Source organism: Halyomorpha halys, unplaced genomic scaffold (assembly GCF_000696795.3).
Source record: "Halyomorpha halys isolate HHAL.00 unplaced genomic scaffold, Hhal_1.1 Scaffold1167.1, whole genome shotgun sequence".
Lineage (NCBI taxonomy): Eukaryota > Metazoa > Arthropoda > Insecta > Hemiptera > Pentatomidae > Halyomorpha > Halyomorpha halys.
In genome coordinates, this window is record NW_027113923.1 from 277,791 (window position 1) to 288,124 (window position 10,334).

Here is a 10,334-nt window from a genome sequence, read left to right on the forward strand (position 1 = left end):
TATTATAATTAACAGATAAATGTATGACTTGGAGAGCTATAAGTAGGCACTCAAGATAGTTGATAATAGGTTAATGTTTTTTTATATGCTGTTATAGTATATAAAAAAGATTAGCCAACATGGAACGAAGAAGACCATTAATCACTCCAAAAATATTATTCACCGTACATCTAATTTTAACGAAAGACGTTTTTCGGTGAAAGGGCTTTGGATCGGAAGTAGAGGAAACATCCCTCTTACAACCAGTAATTTTATGGAAGGACTGGGAGTTGAGAGGAACCAATTTCAAAGCATGGCGGAAACCATTATTCTGTATTCACTCGGAATCCTACATCATCATTTATATTACCTAGGTTATCAACTCTACTAATCCAATTGATAAGTGAAAAATAAAAAATGCAACTAAATACAGATAAGCAGCCGATTGCAAAATTTTCGAGTCCTCCACCTTTTCTAAATATGGAGGAAACAAAAATATAAATATCCTCAGACACTCAAAATTTATGTATAAAACATGAAGGAATAAAATTTTGCTCAATATATGTCTGTCCGTTTTTAGTCGAATCTATATAATGGGCAAACCATCAACTATTGATTGTGTAATTTTGATATTTTCTGTAATTGTGTAGTTTGGCATCTAGGTAGTCCCATGTCAATTTTATCAAATCCCATCTATTAATTTTGCTTACAAACGATACCTATAAAACGATTTTTTGTAAAATTAATCTAGTATCAATTATATCACATTCCATCGACTACTTCTCCTAACACGCCTATATTTCAAAAACAGCTCTTTCCATTTTAAATTCAAAACTACAAATCATTTTGTACCAAATAGAAATGGTGAGGAATATTTCTTACATATCTACTCGACAGGACGTTTTTCTATCAGCCTAGATTAAAAGCAGAGATGAAATTCGTTAAAGGAAAATAAGGAAAACGAACTTAACATATATGAGTGATTTTTAAAATACAGGTAATTTACTAAACTCAAATGAATTAAATGGTTAAGTAAAAATTTCAAATTAAAATTTCATTATTAGTTTGCTTGATAGTTCTTTTTAATAATAATAATGAAGGGTCGTGATGGGCTTGGTACGTTGTAATGCGGAGGTGATTTTTTCAAGATCTCGCTCAACCGCCAGATTTTTCCTCATTTAAAAGTACCCACTTTATGAGGCTGGTTAGACCTCAGGAGGGCTGAAAAATCTATAGGGTTGTCTCACAGTTACAGTGTAACAGAAAATAACTATCTGCCTCAGCTGGATTCGAACTCTGGTCCCAGTAGATAGTAGCATAGAACCTTATCACAGTGCTGCCGCGCTCCCCGATAGCCCTGTTAACTAAAATAATTCAGATTTATTTTTATTTTTAGAGTTTTTGTTGCGAATAGCTCTTAATCTGAAAAACATTCAGATAAGAGGAAATACGTCTGAATATGGAGAGAATATATCTAGAAATTAATTAGTTGGTCATACAGATAAGATGGATGAGATAATTATCACAACTTCTATACTTGTTGTTTCCTAACGTGATAGGTCTTAAACAATTTGCCCAGCAAAACAAAGGAGGATGGTTACATGTTGCTGTGAAAATAACTCATGCTCCATTACTTCCAAGTTATGAAGTAGATTTTTCAAACCCCGCAGTACATTGTACACATTACTAAGCTCTGAAAAAATATTTATATTCGTATTAACATGCCAACATTTTGCAAGCTTGTTCCCTCACTTCAGTATCTAACCCAGCATCGTGCATTTTACTTTCATTAAGGCATCATCGTAATTCTTCTACATAGATATTCTGATTTTTAATTTAAAATATATTGAAAATGAGGGATTTATTACATCCACGAGACAGAGAAATATAATCATCTTTTTTAATGAATTGCGAGGGACTTCCTCAATATAATAATTAAGAGAAAAATAAGATAATCAAATTGTATATGTTTTAGGAAACATCGGGATGTATTAAGACATAAAAAATTCATAACGTAGGCGAAAAGTTTTTCCCTCTTTTGTTTTATTTATTTAATACCAGATCGGTCTGGTTACATTTTTTTTTTTTACAATTGATTATGGGGTAGTATAGTCTCGTACAAAAGACATCCCTAATTATATACAACGTTATAATTAAAAATATAAGATACAATAAATAGATAAAAATAATACTTCTTAATAAAAGATGAAAGTAAATTTAATAACCAAAATAACGACATCCGTAGAATTAACAGAACAAACAATTTCCTTCCAATGGGTAAAAAAACAAAACAAATAGAGAATTAATAAATATCAAACTTATAACAGATGTCCTGCAGCAGCCTGGGCTTCAGTCGGGATGAGGTTGGGTTTCTCAAGTTGTAGATCACTACTCTTTAACTGTCGGTAAATGTGAGTGGAACTTCATGAACCGTTTCTTGATGTAATCCTTTATCGACTCCATTTTTAATTCCCGATACAATTGGCTATTTCGTTTAAACCAAGGAGCATCCACTGTAATTCTTAGGAATTTATTTTAAAAAGATTTTCCGCGTTTCGATTTATCAAAAGACTACGAGTTAACAAATACGCATGAGTAAGGCTAATACGATATTTTGATAAATAAAAATTAAAATAAAAGATTTTGGTATCAATCAATAATTATATACTATCAAAATTTTTTGAAAATCGAAGTCGATTGATTGGCATTTTTTTTATTGCTTTCAGGGAATACTACTTGGTAATATTTTGAAGCATGAATACACTTTTTTAGTTTTCGAGACATTGATTTATATTAAAAATATCGTTACATATAATCTTTTCAGTTCTTTGAGACTGGTTTTATTGTTTAAAAAAAATAATTTGTATCAAAGTTAAGTATTAAACACTATTTATTATTTCATTCTCAAGGGCAATCTTAAATATAAATTTAACCCTCTCATCAAACAATTTAAAACTATTTGCAAGTTATTGTGCTTAGGTCAATAAATATAGTCAAATCAACCTATGTTGTGACTTTTCCATTAAATTTTAAAACTTCTAATTACAGATTAACTTAATACTATCATCACGATAAGAGAGTGATAATAAATTTATTCAATCTGTAATTAAAAATTTAATGGAAATGTCACAAAATTGGTTTATTAGACTATATTAACATGAGCAGAGTAACCTGCAAAAAGTTTTTAAATTGTTTGATGTGAAGGTTAAATTTGTATTCATGATTGTCCTTGAGGATGGCCAGCGTGGCCGAAACGTTGGACATTTAAAGAAATAATAAATAATGTTTGATACAAATTATTTTATTTAAATAAAAAAAAATTTATAAAGTAACATGCTGGTCTGAGGAATGATAAAAGAAAATAGAGTTCCTAATTACAGCATTAATTCTAATAGAAACTATTCATGTAGTAGTGATTAGTCTAAATATTTTGATCATAACCGATTTTTTTAACATAAAAATACTTGAAGCAGTATCGCTTTTTCACTATTATCACATCTATTATGATAATAAAACCCAATATAGAACGTAATATCCAATGTCATATACAATTATTATTTCAAACATCTAATATTAACATAAACACCATATGTTTAATGACGATCTAAAGAAACTAACAGAAGCTTTTAGAACTATTTTTGTAGTACGTGAACTGACAACTGGGAAAACACTCTAAGGACTTTAAGATAACAAAAATAGCAAGGAGAAACAACAAACTGACAAGTAGAGGCAGGTTACATCAACTGATATTTCACTTGAATCTGGATGGTAGATGGAAATACCACTCTTCTCCATTTTATGAAAAATGTAGAGCATGCTAGAAGATTAATAATGCCTGGTTTATTAATTTCGCAAACATCACAAACCTCAACTTCCAATTGAGGATTCCTCTTATTAAAACTAAGAAGTTCTAATAGTGAATATTAAATTAAAATGAAATATTCTCCTCTCCATTCCAATCTACCAGGTAGCCCAGTACCTAGACCCCTTAGATTTTCCATTGAGGCTAGGGAATAACTGTCAAGGAAAAGACAAACCAACTATTTTAATTTTTATATTCTTCTCTCTATTACCAATCATGGGCAAAATCCTCGAAAAACTCATTTTAAAACGTTATACCCCATCCTAGATTCCAATCATACAAGATCCTAGATCCTGATCACCAGTTTGGATTCCGAATTTCCCACTCTACTATCCAGCAATATCATCGTGTGGTGGACGTTGTCTCGTCTTCTTTGGAGCGCGGAATGTACTGCGCGGCAGTCTTTTTGTATGTAGAACAGTCTTTTGACCGAGTCTGGCACCGGGGACTGCTATACAAACTCCTTAGATTCCTACATTCTCATCATACGTTCCTTTCTCATCGATATATTATTCAAAGTAAACCACAATGGTTCCTATTCATCCCTCCATTCTCAGTCCGATGGTGTTCCTCAGGGTAGTATCCTCGGTGCCATCCTCTACACCGCCTATACAGACATCCCAACGAATCCTAACACTTTTCTCACCACGTATGCTGATGGCACATGTGTGCTCGCTGTTAATAATAACCCTTTGACCATAACTCTCCAATCCCATATCACAGCCCTCGAAGAATGGTGTCGTAATTGGAGGATAAAAATAAATCCCAACAAATCCCATCAAATCAACTTTACCCTTCGTTGTAAACCTAGAGTCTCCTTTAATAATGTTGATCTTACCCCTGTCGAACAGATCCGCTACCTTGGACTACATCTGGACAAACGACTAACCTGGAATCCTCACACAAGACTGAAAAGACTGGAAACTGCACGTCGATTTCGACTATTACAGCACTTACTGGACAAACGGTCTAAACTTCCAATTGTAATAAGGTCAATCTGGGCATACGGAGTTGAGCTTTGGGGCTTCACTAAACCTTCAAATTCCTCTCGTATCCAATCATTGCAATCCAAAATCCCCATTGCTCCTTACTTTGTCACAAATAAAATCATACACAAAGACCTTAATGTTCCATATGTAACTGATCTAGCCCGAACCAGATATCATTCCTTCCATTACAAACTCCCTAACCATCCAAACCCACTAGTTTCTAACCTTGCTTCCTCTTCCGTTCCTGACAATCCTCCGAGGCGCCTGAAAAGAAGATGGCCACAAGACCTGCTAATGTAAAACATCATTAGAATGCTACCAATGGGTAGGTATCTTCTGTAACACTCTAATTTAACTGAGATCAAATTTACTAAATGTATTATAATTTACAGTTGTAAATAGCAATAAATAAATAACTTTTATATTCAAGTGAAGCTTCACAAAAAAATGAAAACAAGCATGTTCGTAAAGAGGTTTTCAAATACTACAGAACAATGTAATATCCAAAATTTAAGTCTTATCGGTATTGTTTTTGTTGAGTACTAGGGAGTGACCCTACATAAAACGGCTCAAATATTTTTCATCACCTTTAGAAAATAACAAGTGTTTTCTGATTCCCTTTAGTTTGTCCTAATCACCTTTCAATCCATAATTTTCTTTTGTGAGGGTACATTGGAGGGCATTTTATATATGTGTTAGGAAGTGACGGAAAAGGGTACGACTTAGGTACAAAGTTCTATAGTGATTGGTGTATTCCACATAAAATTCAAATTATGTTTTATAGCAATTCTTGACATAACGATTAAAACATTGAACCATTTTTATTTCTTTTTTTTTTTTTTTAATTTTACTACAAAATAAACTGGTACCATATATTTTATAACTAAATAACAATTAATGATTAGAGCCTCACAGTGAAAAGGCAATGTGGTCCTCAAAGAGGATAATGACAGAAAAATAAAATCATTCACATTCAGTTACAGGTAATTTTTTAAATAGCTCAACAACTGAAATAGTATCAAACTTAGTGATCTATGTCGTTTAATAATACTATAATTAACACTTATCTTACGTTTTCCTCCATCGGTATCTTATTTTCTATTTTATAGAGCAACTCTTTGAGAAACATCAGAGCTCTGAAAAATCGCACTTTACTAATTATCACATTAAGGAAGTTCATCCAGAATTTTCTTACAAAAATAAATTATCACTCCCGGCTAAAATTGGGCAAAAATCAGTTGCGATTAAACTATAACTAAAATGTATATGTATTCATTAATGAACTAATAATGTATAAACATTGTACGCACGTTAATTTGAGCCAGTTTTATCGTAAATAATTCTTATCCAACTCAACTGCTGGTTTATACAGGGAGTCATGAATGAATATGCAATCGTGAAATGTTTGTTTCTCGCGAAACCAATTTCATTCAATATTAAATGTCAAAGTGTAGCTCTGGTTTTAGTTGAAAATGCAAACCACCACAGTTACCTAGCCCTGAAGGTGCTTTTAGTATTAAACTCATGTTACCTCCTCACCACACCTTCCTGTTCCCTAGAGGGTAAGAAAGCGTTAGATAGAACATAGTTCCAGGACTTAAGAAATTCATTAAACACAAGCACGTTCAAGTTTATGCAAAAGAACTTTGAAAAATAGATGGTCTGGCAGAAACTGTATATATCTCCAAGTAGTTTTACAAAAAACTAAAACAATCATACGACAATAGTTATAGTTTTTTGTAAAACTATCATGATTTGAATTTTTTATAGCTTGATTATCGACTTAAATCTCTCATAATGTTTCTGACCGAGAACCACAGATAGAAGAATTAGGAAAAGATGTAAATTTATATTCAGTTTCAATCAGATTACGCCACAGCCATCAAATTAGATCGATCAATATACTTTTATTTGGTTCGGCTTTCGATAATCCGGAAATATTTCTTCTTATTTATTTTTTATTTTTGCTCTCTCATCTACCAAAGATAGACTAATTGTAATAATTGGTCTAATTGGCAAAAAATATTTTTCAAAAGCTTTTTAACAGTTTAGAGACTACTTGGATGAGAAAAATAGTTTTTAAAAATTTTACTTTCCTGTGGTAGTCGCATACAACTTTTCTCCTTACGATACTTAGTTAACATTTATCTCTGGATCATGACCAAAGAGGTTAAACAAATATTTTAGACCAAAAATATATATAATTCGTGATTAAACGATAATATGAGTAAATTTAAATGGTTCACTAGTATATTCTATAGTGATGGCTGTGCTAAATATATAATGGGAATCGAGGTGCGCTCCTGCTAGGTGGGGTGAGAATAGACCAAAAGGGAATTCAGGAAATAAGTTCTCTGCGGTGGCTTGTTATAAAAGCTACTAGTTTAGCACATAGCAGTGTTATGTTTGTACAAATCAATAAGTGTTATCATACCCCTCTAATACAATCTTTAAGACTCAATTTTGACTGGTAAAAGTTTCAGTTCTGATGATATGAAGAATTAATTTAAAGCAAGATTAAGTAATTTATGTATCTTCACCTAAAGTATTACTAGTAGAATTTCATTACTGTACTTTTTTTTTCTATAATGCTACCACATCATCACTAAAAAAGATAATCTTATAGGACGAGACTATAACCTTTTTTAATTATTTTATATGCTATTAGCTTATATTATATTATATATTATATTCATACCGTTTTTCAATTTCAGGCGCTTTTTAAATATTGCTCGATAAAACTATCTTAAAGTCTCCTCTTCCCGTTTTAGCTAATATTTCATAAGTGATATAGGACCGTCGCTGCCCGGGGGTCTTAGCGGGGTTGGTCGGGCGGGGAAGGATTGCCTTTTTTGTGTTATGATCTCCTCTTCGGAGATTGTGACATGTCGTACATCGACCAACCTACTCGCTATAATTGTCTGTTTAAAAAGTCAGATAAATAAAGCTACCATGGAGGGCGGGAGTGGAGGGTATGCTATTGTGGACCTGAGATGAATATATTATAAAGGATCCCTACAAAATTAATATAAAAAGAAAACAAAAGGATTGTTAACTCAAAAACGTTAAATTAATTTTTTTTATCAATAAAATTATCATTCAGATTAATTTTTTTAACAATTTTAACAATTTTTTGATAAATAATGTTGTTTTACTAAAAAAAAATCAAAATTATCAACCCCCTTGATTTTATAATTGATTGTTATTTTTTTTAAAAATAGTTTTATTTAAAAAAAAAAAGTAGTCAAATTTCTACAAATTGTTCAATGTAAGAGACATTAGAATTTATTAGAGATGAATCGATATCAACTATAAAGGAGAAAAAAGGTGGCCTAATCTCACTCCACTTGAAGTGGCAAGATCATTCAAATATTTAAAAAATTACTATCACCAACCCAACTTTTTTAAAATTTGTTCTACTTCGAAATAGAAAGTTGAAATGTATTTTGAATTGATGCAGACATTCTGCACTTAAGTCATCCGAATAAATCTGTAAATAAAGAAATAACATCGAAAAAATATAAAAACTGAAATAATCACTGCTCATTTGACAGTATTTATGAAACACTCTGTGTAATAAATCAGTCTAAAGCTTTATAGCTTGACTTATATAATTCAATATTTAGTGTGAAGATGTAAAAATAAACCAATTCATTGACAATGTAAATCAATAACTACCAATAATAGCATTCGTGGAACTTGGTAGAATAGTATATATAGAACTATAGGCAAAGATAAAACCGTTTATCAGCCATGACACTACAGAGTTTCTCTTACGGCACGCTATCACACTAAATTTACTTGTTCATAGAAGGACGGTTTTTATGCCGATAATACCCCAAAATTTATTCTATATAACCGACTCTATTTCGGAATGCATTGTACCTCTCAGGATGGTTCAACAAATCTAAGATTCCTAGTAAGGTTTTGCTGGCATATAATAATACATTATATATTATGAAAAAAAAACTCACCAAACAAACAAGATTATCTCCCTCACCATTTCTATTGGTAAGATTCATATTTCAGGATTGGAAATAAATTTTATTATTTTTATTTTTCAGTGAATTTTATTAGTGGTTTGAGAATATTGATGGAAGTGTTTGAAATATGTACTTGTTAAAGAAAAAATAGTTTTGTGCATGCATAAACAGTTTTAAGAGAAGGATTTTAATAGAATGGATACCGAGCTAGTTCCACACTAATCCCTTAATTTTCTCCAACTTTGGGCCAAATCAGACGAGCCATTCCCGAAACATAGGTGTGTCAAGGAAAACACGTTTCCGCATGCATAAGCGAAAGTAGCGAGTGGAATTTGATAAAGTAGAAGATGTAATGTCCGAACAAGGATAGGACTATCGGCAGTTGGAAATAACAAATTTATTCCTTTGATGTCAAAAACTGATGGAAATTTCCTCTTCAGAGAAATTTTTTTTTTACTTCCTCACTTTGTATTTATGCACGAAATGAATACAATTAAGTCCTCAGAATAGAAAAATTTCGTTTTAGACACCAAGAAATCGAGCAGCAAAAAATCAAGGACATACTTGGCTCAAAATCCTTCCTTATACCCATTTTACACTTACTCAGTTTCAAAACACCATATAAAACCTAGGTTTTAGTCATAGTCTTACCATAGTCACCTTTGATGAGTACCTAACATGGAAAAGCCACATTTCCCAAATAGCTTGAAGAACCATCTTAATCATTCTATATCCTATCCTAAACAGAAATTCCAAACTAAAACCAGAAGCAACTGTTCTTATATTTAAAACAACTCTCAGGCCACTGCTGATGAACGGCTGTGAAGTCTGGGGAGCGGCATCCTTCACGAAAAGGAAAAAACTACAATCTTTTCAAAATAAAGTCCTAAGAATCGCAGTTAATGCTCCTTGGTTCATAAGAAATAGCCAATTGCATCGCGAATTACATATGGAGTCAATAGAGGATTACATCAAAAAACAGTTCATGAAGTTCCACTCCCAGTTGCCGACAGATAAAGGAGCAGTGACCTACAACCTGGGAAACCCAACCTGAACCCGAAGACTGCAGCCCAGATTGCTGCAGGACATTCTGTTATAAATTTTAATAAATATAAAATTAATTCTTAGTCAAACTACCTCTATTTTACTTTTTATTATTACTCATTTTATTTATTCATTATTATTTTTTTTTTCTATTTTCTTCTCTCGTCCCTTTTTCAAATTAACTTGTTTCTTTTTTGCTATTAGAGGGCAATTGTTTGTTTTATTTAAGTGTACCAATATCATTATTTTTGTTATTAATTTTACTTTCCTCTTTTCTTAAGAAGCATTATTCTTATCTATTTATTTTTTTTTCTTCTTTTAATAATAGAAAGAAACCCCTAATTATATAGTTGGGGTTGTCTTTTGTACGAGACTATACCCCCCCCCCATAATCAACTGTTAAAAAAATATATATATAATATAACGGTTATATCAACCATGTAAGGCCCACCAGGCCGATCTGGTATAAAATAAAAT